The sequence below is a fragment of the Strigops habroptila genome, chromosome W (assembly GCF_004027225.2).
Source record: "Strigops habroptila isolate Jane chromosome W, bStrHab1.2.pri, whole genome shotgun sequence".
In the NCBI taxonomy this organism is placed as follows: domain Eukaryota; kingdom Metazoa; phylum Chordata; class Aves; order Psittaciformes; family Psittacidae; genus Strigops; species Strigops habroptila.
The window spans coordinates 32,128,724-32,154,339 of NC_044301.2; the positions used below are offsets into that span (position 1 = coordinate 32,128,724).

At 44.4% G+C, this 25,616-nt stretch overlaps 1 long non-coding RNA gene across 1 annotated transcript; it reads right to left on the reverse strand.

Moving 5' to 3' along the window:
- Window positions 1-630: 630 nt before the first annotated feature.
- On the reverse strand, window positions 631-22,139 carry LOC115619058. The gene is made up of 3 exons (XR_003994904.1): window positions 21,975-22,139; window positions 7,400-7,406; window positions 631-641 (listed from the first exon to the last, which is right to left on the reverse strand). It is a non-coding gene; the product is annotated as an uncharacterized LOC115619058 (long non-coding RNA).
- Window positions 22,140-25,616: the final 3,477 nt, after the last annotated feature.

The window sequence follows — 25,616 nt, forward strand, 5'->3', positions numbered from 1 at the left end:
GACACACTTGAGTGGTGGGCCGATGCCAACCTTATGAAGTTTAACCAAGCCAAGTGCAAGGTCCCACACCAGGGTCGGGGCAATCCCAGGCACTGCTACAGGCTGGGCAGAGAAGAGATTCAGAGCAGCCCTGCAGAGAAGGACTTGGGGGTGTTGGTTGACGAGAAGCTGAACATGAGCCAGCAGTGTGCGCTTGCAGCCCAGAAAGCCAACCGTATCCTGGGCTGCATCAAAAGAAGTGTGACCAGCAGGTCAAAGGAGGTGATCCTGCCCCTCTACTCTGCTCTTGTGAGACCTCACTTGGAGTATTGTGTACAGTTCTGGTGTCCTCAACATAAAAAGGACATGGAGCTGTTGGAGCAAGTCCAGAGGAGGGCCATGAGGATGATAAGGGGGCTGGAGCACCTCCCGTATGAAGACAGGCTGAGAGAGTTGGGGCTGTTCAGCCTGGAGAAGAGAAGGCTGCGTGGAGACCTCATAGCAGCCTTCGAATATCTGAAGGGGGCCTATAAGGATGCTGGGGAGGGACTCTTCCTTAGGGACTGTAGTGGTAGGACAAGGGGTAATGGCTTCAAACTTCAACAGGGGAAGTTTAGATTAGATATAAGGAAGAAGTTCTTTACAGTGAGGGTGGTGAAGCACTGGAATGGGTTGCCCAGGGAGGTTGTGGATGCTCCATCCCTGGCAGTGTTCAAGGCTAGGTTGGACAGAGCCTTGGACCACATGGTTTAGGGCAAGGTGTCCCAGCCCATGGCAGGGGGGTTGGAACTAGATGATCTTAAGGTCCTTTCCAACCCTTACGATTCTATGATTCTGTGATTCTATGATTCTATAAACTTATAGACGCTTGGGCCAAAGAGCATGGCATTGAGTGGGTATATCACATCCCCTACCATGCACCAGCCTCTGGGAAAATCAAACTGTACAATGGGCTGTTAAAAACTACCCTGAGAGCAATGGGTGGTGGGACTTTCAAACACTGGGATACACATTTACCAAAAGCCTCCTGGATGGTCAGCACTAGGGGATCTGCCAACAGGGCTGGCCCAGCCCAATCAGAACTTTTACGTACTGTAGAGGGGGATAAAGTTCCTGTGGTGCACATAAAGAATTTGTTGGGGAAGACAGTCTGGGTTATTCCTGCTTCAGGTAAAGGCAAACCCACTCGTGGCATTGCTTTTGCTCAGGGACCATGATATATGTGTTGGGTAGTACAGGAAGATGGGGAAGTCCCATGTGTACTTCAAAGGGAATTAATTTTGGGGGAAAACAGCCAATGAACTCAATTATATGCTCTTGTCTTCTATATAATTCTTCTATAGCCCATCAGCTAAATGCCCATCTCTGCCACTCTGGGCTTTGAAGAGAAGGTATTTGCTGTCATGATCATCAGCAGAGAATAAAGTCATGGGAAAGCCAGCAGCAGCAGCAGAACTGTCGTCAGGTCACCATCGACTGACCCTGACTTCCCTCCAATCATCGCTGCAACAAAGAGTAAATTTTGATGAAACCACCCGAGCTCAGCAGTGACCGCTCACCGACGAGTTCAGCAGTGTCGTCAGCAGGCAACAATCCAACTTTCCTGCCCTGAAAGACTATTACAAGAGATGGAGCCTGACATCATAGACTGAATGAATTCAGCAAAATTTATAGGGATGGTCCATGGACTAAGGAATGATATCTCTCTCTTTGTGTTTATATATATACATATGAGACAAAAGCTATGGTATATTGAGAAATGTGGGACCTGAACATTACGTGAGTGGTGTGGAATAAGGGCTGGATATTGTCCTGGGCTCAGCTGTAGCAGTTATTTTTCTCATTCTTAGGAGCTGGTGCTGTGCTGTGTTTTTGACTTTAGTCTGAGAACAGTGCTGATAACACACCGATGTTTTTAGTTTTTGCTAAGTAATGTTTACTCCGATCAAGGACTTTTCAGTCTCATGCTCTGCCAGGGAGGAGGGGCACGGGAAGCTGGGAGGAAGCAGAGACAGGACACCTGACCCAAACTAGCCAAAGGGGTATTCGATTCAACAGCACGTCATGCCCACTATATAAACTGGGGGGAGTTACATGGAAGGCCCAGATTGCTGCTCCGGTGGGGCTGGGTATTGGTTGGCAGGTGGTGATTAACTATATTCTCTCCCCTTGTTATTTCCCTTATCTTATTATTATTAGTAGTAGTAGTACTTTTATATGGTATCTTAGTTAATTCACTGTTCTTATCTCAACCTGTGGGATTTATATTCTTTTGATTCTCCTCCCCATCCCTCCGGGATCAGGGCAGGGGTAGAAGGGGGGGAGTGAGTGAGCAGCTGCGTCATTCTGAGTTACTGGCTGGGCTTAAACCATGACTCACACATTTTCATCATGGCATAACAGCGGGAACATGGTGGCGAGTACTGGCACTGGAGACCTGAATTCTGCTTCCAGCTTTGCCATTTTTTCTGTGAAAGTATCTGTTCTCATTTTGTTTCCTTGTCTGTAATATAAAATAAGGATTTTTGCCCTCCAAGTGAAGGACTTAGAGTATAATGGAATAATACATTGTTACAGAAACTACTAGTTGTATGAGTTAAATCACAATGGAAAACTTATTTTAAGTTTATATTTCTTTTAGTTTCTCCTGTAGACAGGATGGACTACATTTTGTATCCCAAATATGTTAATTTTCTTTGTCCTTCTGATTCAGTTTGGTCATACTACAGCTGCAGAAGAAGGGTTGGCATCATTTGTACACAATATACATAGTAAATTATGGGTTTGTTTCTGAAGCTTTTAGCTTTTTGCTGCATCACTAACAGTAGGATGAAGAAGTAACAATATGTACATTTGTAACATTTGCCATTGTACCCTGCAATGACCCTGATTTCACTTAAGCAATAAATCCTCTGAAAGAATAACTGTCTAAAACAATTTGACACTGTCCCGCATGACATCCTTGTCTCTAAATTGGAGAGACATCAATTTGATGGATGGACTACTTGGTGGATAAAGAATTAGCCGGATGGCCTCATGCAAAGAGTTGTGGTCAACGGCTCATTGTCCAGTTGGAGACCAGTGATGAGTGGTCTCCATCAGGGATCGTTGCTGGAACCAATCTTGTTCAACATCTTCATCGGCGACATGGATAATGGGATTGAGTGTGCCCTCAGCAAGTTTGCCGACAATGCCAAGCTGTGTGGTTCGGTTGATACGCTGGAGGGAAGGGATGCCATCCAGAGGGACCTTGACACGCTTGAGAGGTGGGCTGATGCCAACCTTATGAAGTTCAACCAAGCCAAGTGCAAGGTCCTACACCTGGGTCAGGGCAATCCCAGGCACTGCTACAGGGTGGGTGGAGAGGAGATTCAGAGCAGCCCTGTGGACAAGGACTTGTGGGTGTTGGTTGATGAGAAGCTTAACATGAGCCAGCAGTGTGCGCTCGCAGCCCAGAAAGCCAACCGTATCCTGGGCTGCATCAAAAGAAGTGTGACCAGCAGGTCAAAGGAGGTGATCCTGCCCCTCTACTCTGCTCTCGTGAGACCTCACTTGGAGTACTGTGTACAGTTCTGGTGTCCTCAACATAAAAAGGACATGGAGCTGTTGGAGCAAGACCAGAGGAGGGCCACGAGGATGATAAGGGGGCTGGAGCACCTCCCGTATGAAGACAGGCTGAGGAAGTTGGGGCTGTTCAGCCTGGAGAAGAGAAGGCTGTGTGGAGACCTCATAGCAGCCTTCCAGTATCTGAAGGGGGCCTATAAGGATGCTGGGGAGGGACTCTTCCTTAGGGACTGTAGTGGTAGGACAAGGGGTAATGGCTTCAAACTTAAACAGGGGAAGTTTAGGTTAGATATAAGGAAGAAGTTCTTTACAGTGAGGGTGGTGAGGCACTGGAATGGGTTGCCCAGGGAGGTTGTGGATGCTCCATCCCTGGCGGTGTTCAAGGCCAGGTTGGACAGAGCCTTGGGCAACATGGTTTAGTGTGAGGTGTCCCAGCCCATGGCAGGGGGGTTGGAACTAGATGATCTTAAGGTCCTTTCCAACCCTAACTATTCTGTGATTCTGTGATTCTGCGATTCTGCGATTCTGCGATTCTATGATTCTCATGATTCCCTAAAACCAGCCTGCCATTTAGCCAGATAGAGAATACAGCCTGCAATACCTGTGAATACATGCGTCATTTTCTCCTTCATGATATATTAGAGCCGTCAAGTGCTGATGAGATCATATTTGATAGTAGTTGATGGTATAGGATGAGTGGAGATGAGTTAAAGTATTTTTAAGTCCATCTGTTCCAGAATTCACTCATGTGGACCTGACTCCCCTCCTGTCTTGTGTCAGCTCATTTAAAGTCAAGACATCTCTACTGAAGGCAAGTCAGTTATGCTGTGTAGAAGAGGTGAAGGTAGGAAAAATTGCTTGGTTCCTACTCTAGTCTTATTTGATTAAAGCAAGCTATTCTGTGGAAGACAATGGAGTGTGTTAATAACTGTCTAAAAATTACAAATTAGGCTACTTTCCTGAAACCCCTAGTTTTTCTCTTTCTTGATAATGTTGTATTCTAATGCGGGTAAAAGCAGGATTTACTTCTGCTCTTGAATTCTGTTGATTTGTTTGTCAACAGTCCAGCAGTATGTTGCATTTTGGACAGGTGTACTCTGATCAGAGTCATATAATGTCTCAAGTTGGAAGGGACCCATAAGGATCATTGATGGATGTCTCCAAACAATTTGAACATGGTTAGTTGACGTAATTATTTATTTCTTCATTTTAGCAAATATTAAACTCTGCAAACAGCTAGCTAAGCATTGAGTCCTGCCAAAATTTCATTGTTGAATACACTATTTTCTCATCTTTTATGCGCATTTATAATAATCTATTTGGTTCCTGTGGAGCTGATCTGGGGAACTCGATCTATTTCCTGTCATTGTGATGTGGGAATGAAACAACGTTAGTGGAAATGAACTGATTATTTGGAAATAACTCTATATCTGTCCATATTAACTAATTTGTCCTAACTTATATTGACCCCCTGCATTTTTCACCTTAAATTTTATTCTTGCTTCAGTGTCTAAATCTCCTTGATCAATGGCATGTTACATTGTAGCTTTCTGCTTGTTGTGACTGTTTTCTGTACTCTGTCTCTCCAACACACAGCATATGTGCAAACATACTTCTAAGAAGAAATTGTTGTTCATCCTTCTTCATAGCATGCATATAGCTTAATTTTACATAGATGGAAGTGGCATTCTAAGGATTCTCAGTTAAGTTTTGGATGAAAACTGATGGCTGTGCCATTGGAGCCAATTTGTCCTGGGTTCAGCTATAGCAGTCATTTTTCTCCTGCTTAGTAGCTGGTGCAGTGCTGTGTTTTTTAACTTTCAGCCTGGGAACAACGCTGATAACACCGATGTTTTTAGTAGTTGCTAAGTAATGTTTATTCCAACCAAGGACTTTCTCAGTCTCATGCTTTGCCAGGGAGGAGGGGAAGCCGGGAGGAAGCAGAGACAGGACACCTGACCCAAACTAGCCAAAGGGGTATTCCATACCACAGCACGTCATGCCCAGTATATAAACCGGGGGGAGTTACCCGGAAGGCCCTGATCACTGCTCGGGTCGGGCTGTGTATCGGTCGGCGGGTGGTGAGCAATTGTATCCTCTCCCCTTGTTATTTCACTAATCGTTATTATCATTGGTGGTAGCAGTAGTGGTTTTGTGTTATACCTTAGTTGTGGGACTGCTCTTATCTCAACCCGTGGGAGTTACATTCTTCCCATTCTCCTCCCCATCCCTCCGGGAGCGGGGGGAGGAAGAAGGGGGGGGGGGGGAGTGAGCGAGCGGCTGCGTGGTTCTGAGTTACCGGCTGGGCTCAAACCACGACAGTTCTTTTTGGCGCCCAACGTGGGGCTCGAAAGGTTGAGATAACGACAGATCTGACCAGAGTGTGTTTAATCATATTTGTGATAAGCATTCATTGTTACTACTCGTCACAATGGTGATTATTTGGCTCTCAGACTTGTTGCGCTTGATCTCAGAATTTCAGCATGTTGTACCTTACTTACAGCCACTATTTGCTGTTTTAGCGTTTATCGGCTGGGGGGCCTGGGCTAAGGTTCTTGTTTCACTGTACTTCATGGTAATGACTTGTAATACAATAGACTCATTGATCATGAAACTGGTCTGGTTTGTGCTTCCAGCGTGGCCATCACCACTATACATTGGGAGGTATATAATGAAATATTTTAGCAATTGCATATCTTTTTTTTTCTCCTCGGGGGGTAAACTTACGAAGGAAGCATTCTCTTTCACCCCCCGTTCCCCCACCAGCCTATTTGCAACAGCAGTTGAGAGTTCTGAAGGTTTTAGATGGCCTTTGAGTACCCTTGAAACCTGCCTGCTGATTGTGCTGGGGATCAGCATGTTGGCAAACATACGGAGTGTGTTTTACCCACGGCCATCCCGTCGTAGGAACATCCTATTTCGTTTAATGTCAAAAATTCAGCAGTATCAGGTTCGAATCTGGTCTAGGGTTAGACGACGATATAGGAGGACCACCAGGAGATTTTCCCTGAGGCTGGACAGTTATGAGTGGCAGGGTGTGTGGGATAGTATGGGCAAGTACCTAGGCCAGTGGGCCCCTCCAGTGCTTTGGAACTTCACCACTGAACAAGTGCAACATCCGGAAAAACTAGTAAAACACTTAAACGAGGTGTGCTGTCGTCCTGGTTATACCAGAGAGGGACAAATTTTGGCAACGTGCTGGGGCTTGGCCTATGCCTACAGAGCCCTGCTCAACACTATCCAGCACCTTCAAAGGAAAAAAAATGTCTCTGGATCTGATGGCAAAGCAACAGACAACGCAGCTATGCCAACTACAAGCACAGCAGCTACTCAGACCCTGACCACAACAGTCAACACAGCTACTCCAAGTACAGCAGCTACATCAACCCCAGTGACAAGCACAACAGCTACTCAAACCCTGACCACAACAGACAACGCAACTACTCCAACTTCAAATACAGCAGTTACACCAACCCCAGTGACAAGCACAACAGCTACTCAAACCCCGACAGCAACAGACAATGTGGCTACTCCAAGCACCGCAGCCACACCAACCCCAGTGACAAGCACAGTAGCTACTCAAACCCCGACAGCAACAGACAATATAGCTACTCCAAGCACCACAGCTACGCCAACCCCAGTGACATGCACAGTAGCTATTCAAACCCCGACAGCAACAGACAATATGGCTACTCCAAGCACCGCAGCTACACCAACCCCAGTGACAAGCACAGTAGCTACTCAAACCCCGACAGCAACAGATAATGCAGCTGTTGCTGTTACTCAACTCCCAAGCACAACAGCTGCACCAACCCCAGCAATAGACATTGCAACCACTCCAACCACAGTGACAAACACTGCAGCTAAACCAAATGTCCAGTTTGTGACAATGTCTGTTGCCCCTGTAAGCAAAAGCAGACGAAAGGCACAAAGAGCAACCCGCGAAGCGAAGAAAGATGAAGACCCAGTGCCATTACTATATGCAACAGCACCTGAACAAGAGTTACTACTACGTGGGTCAGAGGAAGAGGAAGAAGAAGAAGAGGTCACTTCTCGACCCCGGACCTCAACCGAACTACGGAATATGCGAAAAGATTTCACCCGTCTTCCAGGGGAGCACATTGTCACCTGGTTGCTCCGGTGCTGGGACAATGGGGCCGACGGTCACGACCTAGAAGGTAGGGAAGCCAAGCAGCTGGGATCACTTGCTAAGGAAGGAGGAATTGACAAAGCGATTGCAAGAGAGAAGCGAGCCCTCAGTCTTTGGAGGCGGCTCCTGGCAGCTGTGAAGGAAAGGTTTCCCTACAAAGACGATATTACGAATCACTCAGCCAACTGGACCACGATAGAGAAAGGCATCCAGTCTCTGAGGGAATCAGCCATTATAGAGATGATCTATCGTAGGCCGGATTCCAGGAACACATCCGTAGACCCAGATGAAGTCGAATGTACACGACCCATGTGGCGGAAACTTACACGGAGTGCGCCATCATCATATGCCCACACATTGGCATCAATGACCTGGAATGACGGAATATCACCAACAGTGGATTGCCTGATTCGTCAACTCCGAGAGTTCGAAGACAATCTCACCCCTTCCATCATTTCAGCTGTGGAAAAACTGTCCCAGGAGTTCAAACAATTGAGAGACGATTTATCCGATCTATCCAGCTCTCCACGCGTACCAACCCATGTCTCAGCTATTAACAGAAGGCGCCCTACTGCTCGAGAAAGAAAATATAGGAGGTACACGCCACGGGCCACCCTATGGTTTTACCTGCGGGATCATGGAGAAGACATGAGAAAGTGGGATGGAAAACCTACTTCAGCTCTGGAGCAACGGGTGCGTGAACTGAAGAGGAGAACAATGGTCAAGGATAATCCTCCCAGGAAAGCTGCTGCTCCAGTCTCTGGCGAGCAGTTTCCCAGATGGAGCGGAAGAGCTGATTTTACTCCAGCTCCTGTGATAAGGAATACTAATCCCTTTCTACAAGACAGAAGTGGAGAATTTTGTGATCACTATTAGAGGGGCCCTGCCTCCAGCCAGGTGGAGGAGAGGGATAATCGGGTTTACTGGACTGTGTGGATCAGATGGCCTGGCACATCAGTCCCACAGAAGTATAAGGCTCTCGTAGATACCCGTGCACAGTGTACTCTGATGCCATCAAGGTATCAAGGGGTGAAACCCATTCCTATTTCTGGAGTGACAGGAGGATCCCAAGCGTTAACTATGCTGGAAGCTGAAATCAGCCTGACTGGGAGGAAGTGGCAAAAGCACCCCATTGTAACTGGTCCAGGGGCTCCATGCATCCTTGGCATAGACTATCTCAGGAGAGGGTATTTCAAAGACCCAAAAGGGTATAGATGGGCTTTTGGTATTGCTGCCTTGGAGACAGAGGAAATTAAGCAGCTGTCCACCTTACCCGGTCTCTCAGAGGATCCTTCTGTTGTGGGGTTGCTGAAGGTCGAAGAACAACAAGTGCCAATTGCGACCACAACAGTGCACCGGCGGCAATATCGCACCAACCGAGACTCCTTGATTCCCATCCATAAGCTGATCCGCAGACTGGAGAACCAAGGAGTGATCAGCAGGACCCGCTCACCCTTTAATAGCCCCATATGGCCAGTGCAAAAGTCTAATGGAGAGTGGAGATTAACAGTAGACTATCGTGGCCTGAACGAAGTCACACCACCATTGAGTGCTGCCGTACCGGACATGTTAGAACTTCAGTATGAACTGGAGTCAAAGGCAGCCAAGTGGTATGCCACAATTGATATTGCCAATGCATTTTTCTCAATCCCTTTGGCAGCAGAATGCAGGCCACAGTTTGCTTTCACTTGGAGGGGCGTCCAGTACACTTGGAACCGACTGCCCCAGGGGTGGAAACACAGCCCTACCATCTGCCATGGATTGATCCAGACTGCACTGGAACAGGGGCAAGCTCCAGAACACCTGCAATACATTGATGACATCATCGTGTGGGGTGATACAGCAGAAGAAGTTTTTGAGAAAGGGAGGAAAATAATCCAAATCCTGCTGAAGGCCGGTTTTGCCATAAAACGGAATAAGGTCAAGGGACCTGCACAGGAGATTCAATTTTTGGGAATAAAATGGCAAGATGGACGCCGCCAGATCCCCACAGACGTGATCAACAAGATAACAGCAATGTCTCCACCAACTAACAAGAAAGAAACACAAGCTTTCTTAGGTGTTGTGGGGTTCTGGAGAATGCACATCCCAAATTACAGTCTGATTGTAAGCCCTCTCTACCACGTGACCCGGAAGAAGAATGATTTCAAATGGGGCCCTGAGCAACAACAAGCCTTTGAACAAATTAAACGAGAAATAGTTCATGCAGTAGCCCTTGGACCAGTCCGGGCCGGGCCAGATGTGAAAAATGTGCTCTATACCACAGCTGGGGAGAATGGTCCTACCTGGAGCCTCTGGCAGAAAGCTCCAGGGGAGACTCGAGGTCGACCCCTTGGCTTTTGGAGTCGGGGATATAAAGGATCCGAGGCCAGCTACACTCCCACTGAAAAAGAGATACTGGCAGCCTATGAAGGGGTTCGAGCTGCCTCAGAAGTGATTGGAACTGAAGCGCAGCTCCTCCTGGCACCCCGGTTGCCTGTGCTGGGCTGGATGTTCAAAGGCAGGGTCTCCTCTACACATCATGCAACTGATGCTACATGGAGTAAGTGGGCCGCACTAATTACACAACGAGCTCGAATAGGAAATCCCAGTCGTCCAGGAATTCTAGAAGTCATCATGGACTGGCCAGAGGGCAAAGATTTTGGGATGTCACCAGAAGAGGAGGTGACGCGTGCTGTAGAGGCCCCACCATATAATGAACTGTCAGAGAGTGAAAAGCAATATGCCTTGTTTACTGATGGGTCCTGCTGTATTGTGGGAAAGCATCGGAGATGGAAGGCAGCTGTGTGGAGTCCCCTGTGACAAGTTGCAGAAACTGCTGAGGGAGAGGGTGAATCGAGTCAATTTGCAGAGGTGAAAGCCATCCAGCTGGCCTTGGACATTGCTGAACGAGAAAAATGGCCAGTACTTTATCTCTATACTGACTCATGGATGGTGGCAAATGCCCTGTGGGGGTGGTTGCAGCAATGGAAGCAGAGCAACTGGCAACGCAGAAGTAAACCCATCTGGGCTGCTGCATTGTGGCAAGATATCGCTGCTCAGGTGCAGAACCTGGTGGTGAAGGTACGCCACGTAGATGCTCATGTACCCAAGAGTCGGGCCACTGAGGAACACCAGAATAACCAGCAAGTGGATAAAGCTGCTAAGATTAAAGTGGCTCAGATGGACTTGGATTGGCAACATAAGGGTGAATTATTTTTAGCCCGGTGGGCCCATGACACCTCAGGCCATCAAGGCAGAGATGCAACATATAGATGGGCTCGTGATCGAGGGGTGAACTTAACGATGGACACTATTGCCCAGGTTATTCAGGAATGTGAAACATGTGCTGCAATTAAGCAAGCCAAGCGGTTAAAGCCTCTCTGGTATGGAGGACGATGGCTGAAGTACAAATATGGGGAGGCCTGGCAGATTGACTATATCACACTCCCACCAACCCGCCAGGGCAAGCGCTATGTGCTTACCATGGTGGAAGCAACCACCGGATGGCTGGAAACATACGCTGTGTCCCATGCCACTGCCCGGAACACTGTCCTGGGCCTTGAGAAACAAGTCTTGTGGCGACACGGCACCCCAGAGAGAATTGAGTCAGACAATGGGACTCATTTCCGGAACAACCTCATAGACACTTGGGCCAAAGAGCATGGCATTGAGTGGGTATACCACATCCCCTACCATGCACCAGCCTCTGGGAAAATCGAACGGTACAATGGGCTGTTAAAAACTACCCTGAGAGCAATGGGTGGTGGGACTTTCAAACACTGGGATACACATTTACCAAAAGCCACCTGGTTGGTTAACAGTAGGGGATCTGCCAACAGGGCTGGCCCAGCCCAATCAGAACTTTCACGTACTCTAGAGGGGGATAAAGTTCCTGTGGTGCACATAAAGAATTTGTTGGGGAAGACAGTCTGGGTTATTCCTGCTTCAGGTAAAGGCAAACCCACTCGTGGGGTTGCTTTTGCTCAGGGACCTGGATATACTTGGTGGGTAATGCGGGAAGATGGGGAAGTCCGATGTGTACCTCAAGGGGATTTGATTTTGGGGGAAAACAGCCAATGAACTCAATTGTACGCTGTTGCCTGCTCTATAACACTTTTATAGCCCACCAGCTAGATATCTTCAGGTCGCCAGCCATTGACCCTGACTTCCCTCCGATCATCACCTCAACAAAGAATGAATTTTGAGGAAACCAGACGAGCTCAGCAGTGACCAGATGAGTTTGGCGGTATCATCAGCAGGCAACAACCCAACACTACGTACCGTCCCTCCTGCCCTGAAAGACTATTACAAGAGATGGAGCCTGACATCATGGACTGGATGAGTTCAGCAATTTTACAGGGATTGGTCCATGGACTAGGGAATGATATCTTTCTCTGTGTGTGGGTGTGGGTGTATATATATGTGTATATATGGGACAGGGGTGATGGTGTGCTGAGAGATGTGGGATCTGAGCATGACGTGAATGGTATGGAATAAGGGGTGGATACTGTCCTGGGTTCAGCTATAGCAGTCATTTTTCTCCTGCTTAGTAGCTGGTGCAGTGCTGTGTTTTTTAACTTTCAGCCTGGGAACAACGCTGATAACACCGATGTTTTTAGTTGTTGCTAAGTAATGTTTATTCCAACCAAGGACTTTCTCAGTCTCATGCTTTGCCAGGGAGGAGGGGAAGCCGGGAGGAAGCAGAGACAGGACACCTGACCCAAACTAGCCAAAGGGGTATTCCATACCACAGCACGTCATGCCCAGTATATAAACCGGGGGGAGTTACCCGGAAGGCCCTGATCACTGCTCGGGTCGGGCTGTGTATCGGTCGGCGGGTGGTGAGCAATTGTATCCTCTCCCCTTGTTATTTCACTAATCGTTATTATCATTGGTGGTAGCAGTAGTGGTTTTGTGTTATACCTTAGTTGCGGGACTGCTCTTATCTCAACCCGTGGGAGTTACATTCTTCCCATTCTCCTCCCCATCCCTCTGGGAGCGGGGTGAGGAAGAAGGGGGGGGGGTGGGGAGTGAGCGAGCGGCTGCATGGTTCTGAGTTACCGGCTGGGCTCAAACCCCTACAGGAGCTAATTGCATAAGTAAGGACAGCATTAGGACTTTAACTGTCTCAAAATGTAAATATCTAACCAAACAAAGCAGGACCTGGTGGTTGAAATCAATGTGAAATGTGCTGTAAATGGGTTTATCTAAATACCACTTATGTTTTTATTTGTGGTCATGTTGGGTGCTCTACAAGGGGGATTAGCAGCTTGCTGTCTGCGTTCCAGGCAACCATGGAGGGTTTGCATGAAAAAATAAGAATACAACTGAGAAAATAATGTGTTGCACAGTTGTCATGTCCCGGATTTGCAGTACAGACAGGGCTTGGATCTTGCGGGGTGAAATTAAGACACAAACGAGGTCAAATGTCTGAATAATGCAATTTATTACCTAAAATTATTATAAACTACAAAAGAAAGAAAAGAAAAGAGAAGAAGAAAAAGAGGAAGAGTAGGAAAGGAAAGGATAGAAGCAGTATATCGATAGATTTGCAGAGAGAGAGAGAAAGAGTCAAATAGTTACCACCATGGAGTCGTACAGCATCCCGTTGTCTGGATTGTTGGGAGGAGTCCCCACAGAGTCGTACAGCATCCTGTTGTCCGGATCGGTGGGAGAAGTCTTCCAACTAGCCAGTGGTCATGCGGTCCTTTATACCGTATTGTATCCGGATGTCGATCAGATAGCCGTTACCCCGGCTTTGTGCAATCAGTTGTGGGTTGCATCTGTGAATTGTGTGTTTCGGCAGGTTTTTTATCTGCTGACCATACAGTTTGTTTCCTGCAAGTGTTAGAAATCATAACGTTTGATTAACAGAAGTTTGATCAAGTTTTAATCAATATATATATATAGTATTTAGTCTCACTGATTTGGTTGATTTGTGTTTTGTTAAGTTTGTTACTAGGTCAGAAAAGCCTAGTATCTAGGATGTGGACGTAGATTTATGAAACTATTCAAGCGATATCCTTATAAGGTGGTGGTTTGGTAGGAACAGTACTTTAAAGATTATTCAAGTAGAACTTTTAATTGTGTTGAGAAACAGAGTTGTATACTAAGAACCAGTCAAGGAGAGAGAGAAGAATATTGGCGCAAGCACAATCGCTGGGATTTATCCAGGACTCTAAAAGGTAAAAAGGACATAGCGAGGAAGACGTCTTACTTCATCTGAGGAAGACTACTTACTTCATCCTGACGACCACCAGAAGGGGGCTGCGCAAGCACAGAAACAACTGATGATGTAATCAGGAGATGATGCAATTTATAAATACATATGTATGAGAGGAGGATGTAACCTGTTGAATATACATTAGATTGTGAAATCTCAGTAGGATAAATTGCGGGTGCGTTGTGACGGTCTTTGGAACCAGATTTGGGTGCGTACCCCTGGTTCCCGGGGCCTCGAAATAAAGCACCACATATAACCTCCTTAGAGTGGTTATGTGTTCTTCTCTCGGCTAACACAAGGACATTCCAGTCCACTTGTCAGAAATGAAACTTTCCAGCCTCCTCCCTGTGCAAGGACGCTCCAGTCTGCTTATCAGAACTGAAACATCCCAGCTTCCTCCCTGCACAAGGACATGCAGCTGAATCAACAGAGCTGAACCCACAAGTTCTTTCAGAGAACAATGAAGTCTCTTTCTGAGGGGTAAACGGTCTCACCACACCCGCTACAGTTCATAGTTCAGGGAGAGCAATGGTTGAGACAAATACCTGTTTTACATATCAATCCTGCTACAATAGTACAAGGCTGAAATACTGGGATTTCTGTTACTTTATTTGCATATTTTGCAACATATAAACCTTGGCATTTCAACATTGCTCATTTTCAGCTCAATTAAAACTGTCTTCCTGAGAATGGATAATGGTTTAGGAAGAGCTGTTCTTCATCTAGAGTGGATGTCATTGCTAAAGCAAGAAACAGTTCTCTTTCAAATCACAGCTGCATCAGAAATTTGGTTTACAGTGTAAGAACTATGAAAGACGTAAATTCAATTCTCTGTCTTGCTGACACTGCTAGGCTGTCCCAGACTGCTCAAGACATAAAATGAATAAAAGGCATTTGGGGGGTTATGAAGATGTACTAGTCATTGCATCATAGGAACCTCTTCATTGTGCGCAATACAAGGATTGGGTGCAGGTTCTTTTGGTGTGCCTTTGTCTATATACATGTTTCCAAATTCTGCTGCTTTGTTTCCTTTCTCCCCAACTATCTGTTTTGGTTTTGGGTTTTTTTGTGGGGTTTTTTTTGTGCTGGCTTTGTATTGTGTGAGCTTGGAGCAGATTTGAGCATTGCAGTGAGGCTGATTTGTTTAACTTCTGTGAACTTCTTTCTCTTCTATTATGTTAGTATTTTCTTTTTGCTGAGCAACGCAGCACAACAGGTCCAGCAGCTGCCAGTGGTAGGAACATGCAAGACCAAACCAAGAGCAGCTGTTTCTCTTTCTCCTAGGTTTGACATGGGTTCAGTGTCAACTTTTTTATGTCTTTCCTGATATTTTTCCTTCCTAACCAAGAAAATCTTTACGAGATAATAAATAACTGAGACTTGAAAGTGACACCTGCCAGTGGACAAATTGGATTTTCTCTGACCTGTAGAAAGGATGAAGCCAATTATACTGAGTCAGTCCAAGTTCCCTACTGAAGTATGCCATGAAACGTTTTGTTCAGCTGATGTAATACTGTACCTAAACTAAGGAGGAAACCAGATTTAAATGAACATGGGCAAAGCATGCGTCTTCCCCTATATTCCCCTTATCACTCTGGAGGTTGTGAAATCCTGTGTTTCTGCATGTTGACAACTACAAGTGCATGAGCTCCTGTGGTATGGAATACCCCTTTGGCCAGTTTGGGTCAGGTGTCCTGTCTCTGCTTCCTCCCAGCTTCCCCTCCTCCCTGGCAGAGCATGAGACTGAAAAGTCCTTGATCGGAGTAAACATTACTTAGCAAGAACTAAAAACATTGGTGTGTTATCAGCACTGTTCCCAGACTAAAGTTGAAAACACAGCACTGCACCAGCTACTAAGAAGGAGAAAAATGACTGCTACTGCTGAACCCAGGACACAGTGCCATTAAGTTTCCAGTGTAGCTGGTGAAGTTGCACATGGGTGCTCAGTTTTAGTTCAGTGTAAAAAAAAAAAAAAAGGCAAACAACCAAACCCAAACCAAAGAAAAAAGAAAAAACCACCCCAAACAAAAAAAAAAAAAACAAAACCCAAAACATCCCACAAAAAAAAAAATCTAACCAAAAAACTGTAAGAAAGCCACAATGACTTTCTAAGAAAAACACTTTTTTACCCCTATATATCAGATTTCTGAAACCAGTTCTCTTCTAGTGTTCTGTGGCTGTTTGGTTATTATACTTTTAAAGTTAAATCCAAACAAAATTATTGGAATTTCACATTATTTAATACTGTGGTTAAGGAATCTGCTGTTAATACAAGACAATAGAATAAAGCAAACCTGCATCATAAATGGGGGCCACTACTATAACTGTGTTAGCGGAGAGAATGAACACATAACCACTCTAAGGAGGTTATATGTGGTGCTTTATTTCGAGGCCCCGGGAACCAGGGGTACGCACCCAAATCTGGTTCCAAAGACCGTCACAACTCGCCCGCATTTTATCCTGTAAAGTATTACATATGCATCGCCTCTCCCAACATGCTGATACATATTCATGACTCATCCCCGCTTCGTATTATAATGAGTATAAAAATCATTTCCATATGTTCTGCGCTTGTGCAGTGCCTCCTGGTGGTCGTGGGCAGGGGTCTCAGGATGAAGTAAGTAGTCTTCCTCAGATGAAGTAAGACGTCTTCCTCGCTATGTCCTTTTTACCTTTTAGGGTCCTGGATAAATCCCAACGATTGTGTTTGCGCCAGTATTCTTCTCTCTCTCCTTGACTGGTTCTTAGTATACAACTCTGTTTCTTAACACAATCAAAAGTTCTACTTGATAATCTTTAAAGTACTGTTCCTTCCAAACCACTACCTTATAGGGATATCGCTTGAATAGTCTCATAAATCTATGTCCATATCCTAGGTACTAGGTCTCCCTGACCTAAAACACAAATCAACCAAATCAGTAAGGCTGGCTGCTATATATGTATGTATTAATTAAAACTTGATTAAACTTCTGTTAATCAAACGTTACGATTTCTAACATTTCCCCCCTTTGAAAATACTTCATTTTCTGCAAGTATTTTCACTCATGTAGTTGTTTCCTGATAAGTTGAAGGTGGAGGTGTTGGGTGTCGTGGATAGTCTCGAGTCACTGCTCCAATGATCTTATGCGTCCAGTTGGTATTTCGGGTTATCTCCTTTCAAATACAAAAATATACCAAATAGATTACAAGGAACACAAGTAGTAGAGTAAACACTGTCTCTATAAGGGAATGAATCCATCCAGTAAGGTGGATTCCCAATCCATCAAATAATGTTCCTACCCAATTATGATTTATTTCTTCCTTTTCCTTTTTCAGCTTCCTTTTCAATTTTTTCCAACTGAGTAATGTCATATTCTATATCTGCAGTTACGTTTGGTATATGCACACAGCAGTGATCAACTCTATCTTTGAGATATCCACAAACACCATGTTCTTTCAACAACCATTTCACTGTTTCCTTAGCCTGATTGGTGCGACAGGGAGAGGCTTCTGGCCATCCAGAAAAGGTGTCAACCCCTACTAACAAGTATCGGTATCCCTGTGTCTTGGGTAATTCCACAAAATCAATTTGCCAATAGTCACCCGGCTCTATACCTACTCTGATATGTCCCATTTCTACTTTCCTTTTGACTACTGGATTGTTTTTCAAACAAATTTCGCATTTAGATCCTATGGATTTTGCCATTGTTAACATCTGTGTAGAGATCATTCCTCGTTTTAAATATGTTACCAATGCTTCTGCCCCCCAATGACATTTTTGATGTTCAATTTGTAGAATCGTTCGCATGATGGCAGGTGGTACCACCACTTGTCCAGTAGTGGTTACGTACCATCCTTTCGAGTTCAATCGGGCCTTTACTAATTCAGCCAATTTAACATCTTCTTCTGAATATCTTGGTTTTTGGTTCATATAATTCTGTAATGGGCTTACCTTCGTTGGTACCAAAGCCATAATAGTCTGTACCTCTCGTGCAACTCGTCTAGCCATCCGATCCGCAAATGTATTTCCTTCGGCTATCTTAGAACTTCCTCCTTGATGTGCTTTGCAGTGCATGATAGCCACCTGTCTTGGTAATTGCACAGCAGTTATCAAATTCAGAATTTCCTCTTGATATTTTATGTTTGTCCCTTGTGAGGACAGGAGCCCTCGTTCCTTCCATAGAGCTCCATGTATATGGACCACACCGAATGCATATTTTGAATCTGTCCATATATTTACCCGCTTTCCTTTGCTCAGTTCTAAAGCTCTGGTGAGAGCTTTTATCTCTGCCCGTTGTGCTGAAGTCCCTGGGGGCAGAGCTTTTGCTTCTATTAGGGCGTTTTGTGTGGTTACTGCATACCCAGCATAACGGACTCCACTTTCCACAAAACTGCTTCCATCAGTAAAAAGTTCCTGATCAGGTTGCTCAAGTGGGGCATCCTTCAAATCGGCCCTCGTTGCATGTGTATATTCAATCGTCTCCACACAATCGTGTTCTAATATGCCGTCCTCTGTATTTGTACCTAGAAAAGCAGCTGGGTTCAACAGGTTAGTTGTCTTTAGAGTCACATCGTCTTGTTCAGTTAATACCACCTGGTATTTCATCATCCGACTTGGGGATAACCAATACCCCCCCTTTTTGTTCTAAAACAGTCATTACCATGTGTGGCACATATACATCAATATGTTTTCCTAAGGTCAATTTTCTTGCTTCTTGTATTAATGTCACTGTTGCTGCTACGGCTCGTAGGCACGATGGCCATCCAGCACTTACCGGATCCAGCTGTTTGGAGAAGTATCCCACTGGTCGCTTCCAGCTTCCCAGTCTCTGCGTCAGGACTCCCAATGCCAATCTTTGTCTCTCGTGCACAAACAGCTGGAAGTCCTTGGTTAAATCCGGTAATCCCAGGGCAGGTGCTTTTATTAATACTTCTTTTAGCTCCTTAGAAGCTTCCTTTTGGGACCCTTCCCAAATGAAGGTCTGAGATTTCTGTGCCTCATATAAAGGTTTAGCTATCAATCCGTAGTCTGATATCCATAACCTGCACCAACCCTCCATTCCAAGGAATGTTCTCAGTTCATATAAATTCCCAGGCTCTGGAATAGCACAAATTGCCTTTATACGATCAATTCCCAACCTCTGTTGTCCCTGGGAGATTTCACAGTCCAAATACATTACAGTAGTGCAGGCAATCTGGGCTTTCTCCTTCGAAACCTTATACCCATTTAGTCCCAATTGATTCAGAATCTCTATTGTTACTCGTATGCACAGTGATTCTTGTTCAGTCGCAATAAATATGTCATCTACATATTGCAACAAGAGATATTGTGTCCTTGGTACCTGAATTTTTCCCTGAGTTACCCAGAGTTCCAATTCTTTCGCCAGCTGATTTCCAAAAAGCGTCGGGCTATTCTTGAATCCTTGTGGGAGTCTCGTCCAGGTTAACTGAGTCTTACGTCCATTGTGTGGGTTTTCCCATTCAAAGGCAAAGAGTTTCCTACTACTTTTGTCAAGGGGAATGCAGAAGAAAGCATCTTTTAAATCAATTACTGTAAACCATTTATATTTCTCCTTTACAGATGTCAACAATGTATATGGATTAGCCACTACCGGATAGATATCCTTTGTTATTTCATTTATTGCCCTTAGGTCCTGTACTAACCTGTATTCACCATTCGGTTTCTTTACTGGAAAAATTGGTGTATTATATTCTGATTCACATTCTTCTAAAATTCCAAATTTTAAAAATTTCTCAATCGTTTTCACTATCCCATATCGTGCCTCCAATTTTATGGGATATTGTTTTATCCGTACCTGTCTTGCCCCTTCTTTCAATTCCACTACTACCGGCTGAGCCATCTTTGATTTTCCCGGAATTTCTGTCTCCCAAACTGTGGGGATTACTGCTTCCTCTACTTCTCTAGGTATTTGGGCCTTTGGACTGTCTTTTAACACTAGTATCTGTCCGGACTGTGATTCCGGAACCTGCATAATCAATTCCCCATCTCCAAAAATAATTTTAGCGTTCAATTTTGATAACAAATCTCGTCCCATTAGGGAAACAGGACAGTCCGGCATGTATAGAAACTCATGTATCAACTCCTTTCCTCCAAACCGTAATTCCAGGGGTCGCATGAATGGCCGCACCTCCTCTCTCCCTGTGGCCCCTATTATTGTGGCAGTCTTATTCCCTATTTTCCCATACAGGTCATTTAACACAGAATAAGTTGCACCAGTATCGACTAAAAATTGTACCTCCTCTTCCCCAGCCTTACTTTCACTAGTGGTTCACCCTTTTCTGATTCTAGTCAGCTCTGACTCCCATATTCCCCTAGAACCATGGCTTTTGCTACCTCGGATTCCCCGAAGGAGTATCCAGATTGCGGGTTCTGTCTCAGTCTCAGAGGACATTCATTTTTCCAATGCCCCTCCTGTTTACAATTGGCACATTGATTAATGCCTAATCTACCTGATCCTGGACTATTAAATGTTCCAAATCCTCTTCCTCGCCCACGCATTATTCCTCTACCCCTACCCCTATTACCTGGGGCACCTTGTCCTCTGCCTTGTATTATAGCCAATAAATTTCACTGCTGCCTCTGAGCACAGTCTTTTTCTCGGTTATTATACACTTTCCAAGTTGTTTCCAGCAGCTTAGCTAAATCACGTAACTCAGCACCCTCTAATTTCTGCAATTTCTTCCTGATATCATCCTGAGATTGCCCTAAGAAAATTAGAGCCAGCTGAGCTTTAGCCTGTTCCGTTTCTATATCCAGATCCGTATATTTCCTGGCCACTTCTTTAAGTTGCCCCAAAAACACGGACGGAGGTTCTGTCCTTTCCTGTCTGACATTATAACTTTGACCAATTTATTGTTCTTGGCATAAGCCCCAGTGGATTGTTTCCAAAGCACCAAATCTCCCGGGGAAAAAGGAATCTTAACATACACAGGTCCCTCTGCTCCTACTCCCTGATGGAGCGGCGCCAATAATACACTGGACGTTTGAATCCTTGCCTCTTTACCCTGCATATCTCGCTGTCGGGTCCGATGTGAAACCGGGGTGAAGGGACATTCCCGTTCTTTTCTACATTCACATCTTTTATCTACTTCTAGACTCTCGTCATCACTGTCATCCCTTACTTTCCTGCTTCTTAAGGCAGGTGGGATTGACGGAGTTGGTGGGGCTATCAACAAATCAGAATCATCATCATCCTTTTGATGTTGCAAAGCATTATTCGCAGCCATGCATCCCAGACATTTCTTCTCACCCACACAGCCTTTACATTGTTCACTCGATTTTGCACTAACAACCATTATTCCACACGCCTTTTTCCATTCATCATTGTTTCTTAACGTAAAGAACAATTCCACATATGGGATCTCGTCCCACTTCCCTTCCCGTCTGCAAAATAACATTAATTGCATAATTGTATCATAATCTAAAGTTCCATTCTCTGGCCAACGGACTTGATCCTCTAATGCATATTGTGTCCACCACACATTACAGTAATCAATCAATTTCCCTTTTTGCATCTCTTGTCCAAACCGTCCCTCCTTCCAATGAGTCAAAATACACCCTAACGGCGACGACTTTGGTATTGATGACATTCCAAGCTTATTTCAATACAGGCTAATACAGACAAATTCAATTTCAAAATATGAAAGTATACCAAATACTTTACCAGACCATGAAAGTATACCAAATACTTTACCTCAGAACATGAAAGTATACCAAATACTTTACCAGACCATGAAAGTATACCAAATACTTTACCAGACCACTGTTTGCCTGAACCTGCAGGCTTTATACCAAATAGTTTACCAGACCAGACCACTGTTGCCGAACCTGCAGGCTTTATACCAAATAGTTTACCAGACCAGACCACTGTTGCCGAACCTGCAGGCTTTATACCAAATAGTTTACCAGACCAGACCACTGTTGCTGAACCTGCAGGGCTTTCGCCACTGTCTGACGGACGGCGCCTAGGCTTCCCCTTGGAGCTCCGCAGCCCAACCACGCACAGCTTTCGCCGTGTCTAACAGGCAGGCTCTTACCAGACCAGAAAATGGTACCAATTCCAAATAATAAAGCACCGTCTCTTACCAATGCCATTGGTCCGTCGAGAGCACCGGAGGTCGGTCGCGGTCGATGGCTCCCCGAGAATCACTCGGTGCCGGCTGGAGCTGGATCGATGCCCGAGCCGCCTCAACAATGCTCGCGAGGTCCCATCTGGGTCGCCAAAACTGTTAGCGGAGAGAATGAACACATAACCACTCTAAGGAGGTTATACGTGGTGCTTTATTTCGAGGCCCCGGGAACCAGGGGTACGCACCCAAATCTGGTTCCAAAGACCGTCACAACTCGCCCGCATTTTATCCTGTAAAGTATTACATATGCATCGCCTCTCCCAACATGCTGATACATATTCATGACTCATCCCCGCTTCGTATTATAATGAGTATAAAAATCATTTCCATATGTTCTGCGCTTGCGCAGTGCCTCCTGGTGGTCGTGGGCAGGGGTCTCAGGATGAAGTAAGTAGTCTTCCTCAGATGAAGTAAGACGTCTTCCTCGCTATGTCCTTTTTACCTTTTAGGGTCCTGGATAAATCCCAACGATTGTGTTTGCGCCAGTATTCTTCTCTCTCTCCTTGACTGGTTCTTAGTATACAACTCTGTTTCTTAACACAATCAAAAGTTCTACTTGATAATCTTTAAAGTACTGTTCCTTCCAAACCACTACCTTATAGGGATATCGCTTGAATAGTCTCATAAATCTATGTCCATATCCTAGGTACTAGGTCTCCCTGACCTAAAACACAAATCAACCAAATCAGTAAGGCTGGCTGCTATATATGTATGTATTAATTAAAACTTGATTAAACTTCTGTTAATCAAACGTTACGATTTCTAACAACTGGACATAGCATATATGGTTGTGATAATGCATATAGCAATAATGAACAATATAAGCAATAAATAAATTCATTCAACATCAGAAAAAATCCACTATTGGTCAATGAAATAAAAAACCTCAAAAACCCAACAAAACCCAGACATATTCATTTCTGTGTGGCAAAGACAGGGCAAAACTAAACACTTCTAAATGGTCTAAAAAATGTCTATCTATCTATCTAAAGGATAACTACATGTGACTGGTATCTTCTCCAGGAAGTAGAATATGTGCTATTGGTGCTAATTAGCTGTTCCAATAGTCTAGAAAGACTTTTTTCTTTTCATTTCCTGATCACCTCATACCCCCAGGCTGTCAGCATTCCCTTGCAATGATGTATAATAATGTGTATATGATATACTTTCTTTAACCAGATATCTGGTTATCTTATTTTATAATGACATGAGATTCTACTGGGAATTAATCTCTTTCAGACTCTCCTGATTTTTATGATTTTCTAAATAGTGTTTTAACTCTAAGAATCTACAAAAAAATCCTGTTTGTTTATTTTTATTTTTTTTTTTACAATTATATGGAAGTAGTTAACAGAACTTCATTTAAAATACATTTTAATCCTCTTTGGGAATTTCCTTCTTGCAATTGTACATACAGACATTATATTAATGAAATGGTAAATAGTTATCAGCTTTAAAAGAAACCTCAAAAATACTCATTGTTTTTTCATACCTGATTTCACTGAGCATACTGGATATTCGATTATTATTTCCTATGAGCTTTTTTCTGGTTTGGCTGACCAATGAACAATAAATCTTTTTCAGAAGTGTTAATTGTATGTCATTACTTTCAGATTATAGACACTTGATCTGGTCATCTCTGGTACGATCCAACATAAATGTTTACGAGACTACATGAAAGTACAGTTTACTATAAATCTGGTTAACCCATTCCTCCCATTTTCTTTGGGACCTATCATGATTTATTTTTGTTCCCTGGTTCATTCTAATTCATATGGATCTTGAAATATATTTAGCTGTTTGCTTTCTCTGTTCCTTAGAGAATTCTTTTTGAAGATGCTCATTAAAAAACATGGTATAAGACCCGTTAATGTAAACGGAAACACTCTTACTCCATTCATTAACTGCAGTAGGACCCGGATCAAGGCAACAAATCTGATTCTGCAGTTAGGCGTGAAGGGATGGAAGTCCGTGGGATGTTCAGACCATAGATCATCATGAAACAATGTGGGGGAGGGGGTGTAGAGTAACATCCTCTAGTTCCCTTTCTAGAAATCAGAGAAAGTGACACTGTCTCCAAGAAACATGACACACTTGATTGTACCTTGTTCTATTAAATGGCATACAGATCCAGTGCTCCTCTCTGCCCCTCGTGGTGCTTTCTTGAGGCTGCAGTGCCAATAAAAGTACCTCCTTAGATTTGCTTTCATACCTCTTTGTAGAAATAGCCTCCTATATTATTCCCTGGTCACAGGAGGAGTTGGGAATTCTCTACTCCGTAGACAATGGTAGCCAAAGGGAACTGAGCAGATGCATATGCAAAATATTCCAGTCTAGCAATTTAGTTTCCTACTACTTATTCTTCATTAAAATGTGGGTTCATGCTTCCCATCCTATCTTCTCCTTAGAATGATCTCAGTTTGGAATGCCCAGATTCAAATTCATAAAGTATATTTTTAAGTTGCCATGTGTCAGGGTCCAACTGGAGAAAACCCCAGTGTCGGACCCATTTCCTTCATGATCCCAAGAGTGAAATTAAGACGCAAATGAGGTCAAGTACTGTAATCGATCAGCTGGTTTATTACGAAAAGACAATTATTATAAGAAATGAAATTATTATTACAAAAAAAGGAAGATAGCAATAGGACAGATTGGAAAAAAGATAGAAAAGAAGCAAGGATTTGGGGTGCAGAGAGAGAGACACCACCGTGGATCCAGCAGTGTCCTGGGGATCTGTAGTCATTGTCAGAGGTGGTGGGAGTCCTTCAGGGTCCATAGTCTGCATTGGAGGAGAGTGTCCCCAAGGGTTCATAGTAGTTGTAGGAGGTGGTGGGAGTCCTCCTGGGTCCGTAGTCGGTATCAGAGGAGAGTGTTCCCAGGGTCCAGAGTTGTCATTGGAGGTGGGTGTCCCTGTGGAGTTGTCCTCGTGGAGGGTGTCTCATGGAGAGTGTCTCATGGAGGTGTCCTTCTGGAGTTGTCCCCATGGCAATGTCTTTTTTAGTGATTACCTTTTCCCTCTTTTATAATGAGTTGGAGGGAGTACCTCTGTTCTTAATGTCACCTATTACACATTCCTGGTGGACCAGTTTCTCTGGTCTTGCAGCCACCAGTTCTTGGGATAATGGGCAGCAATTCCTCACACCAGTCCTCGAGATAATGGATGGAAGAGTCTTGAGTCTTATCTCTTCCCACTCATCTCTCAGGCAATGGATGGTGGAGTCCCATTTCAGCTCCTCACACCCACCTCTCAGACAATGGATGGTGGAATCCCATCTCAGCTTCTCATACCAACCTTTGAGACAATAGACAGTGGAGTCTGATTTCAGATCAGTCTCTCACACCATGTTTTAAAATAATATAGTTGTAGATTTCAGTAAAGCGGTGCATTTCCATTGAATTTGATTTGTGAGATCATTTTCTACTGACTGTCGCTAGGACAACAAAAGCTGCTTTTGTACTCCAGTACATTGAAGCTAGGACACACTGTATCTATTATCCTTCACAAATACCACTAAAATAATCAATATTAAATGTATTGAATATGTTACATGTTTGAATTACATTTACAGTGGAAAACAGTTTTATTTC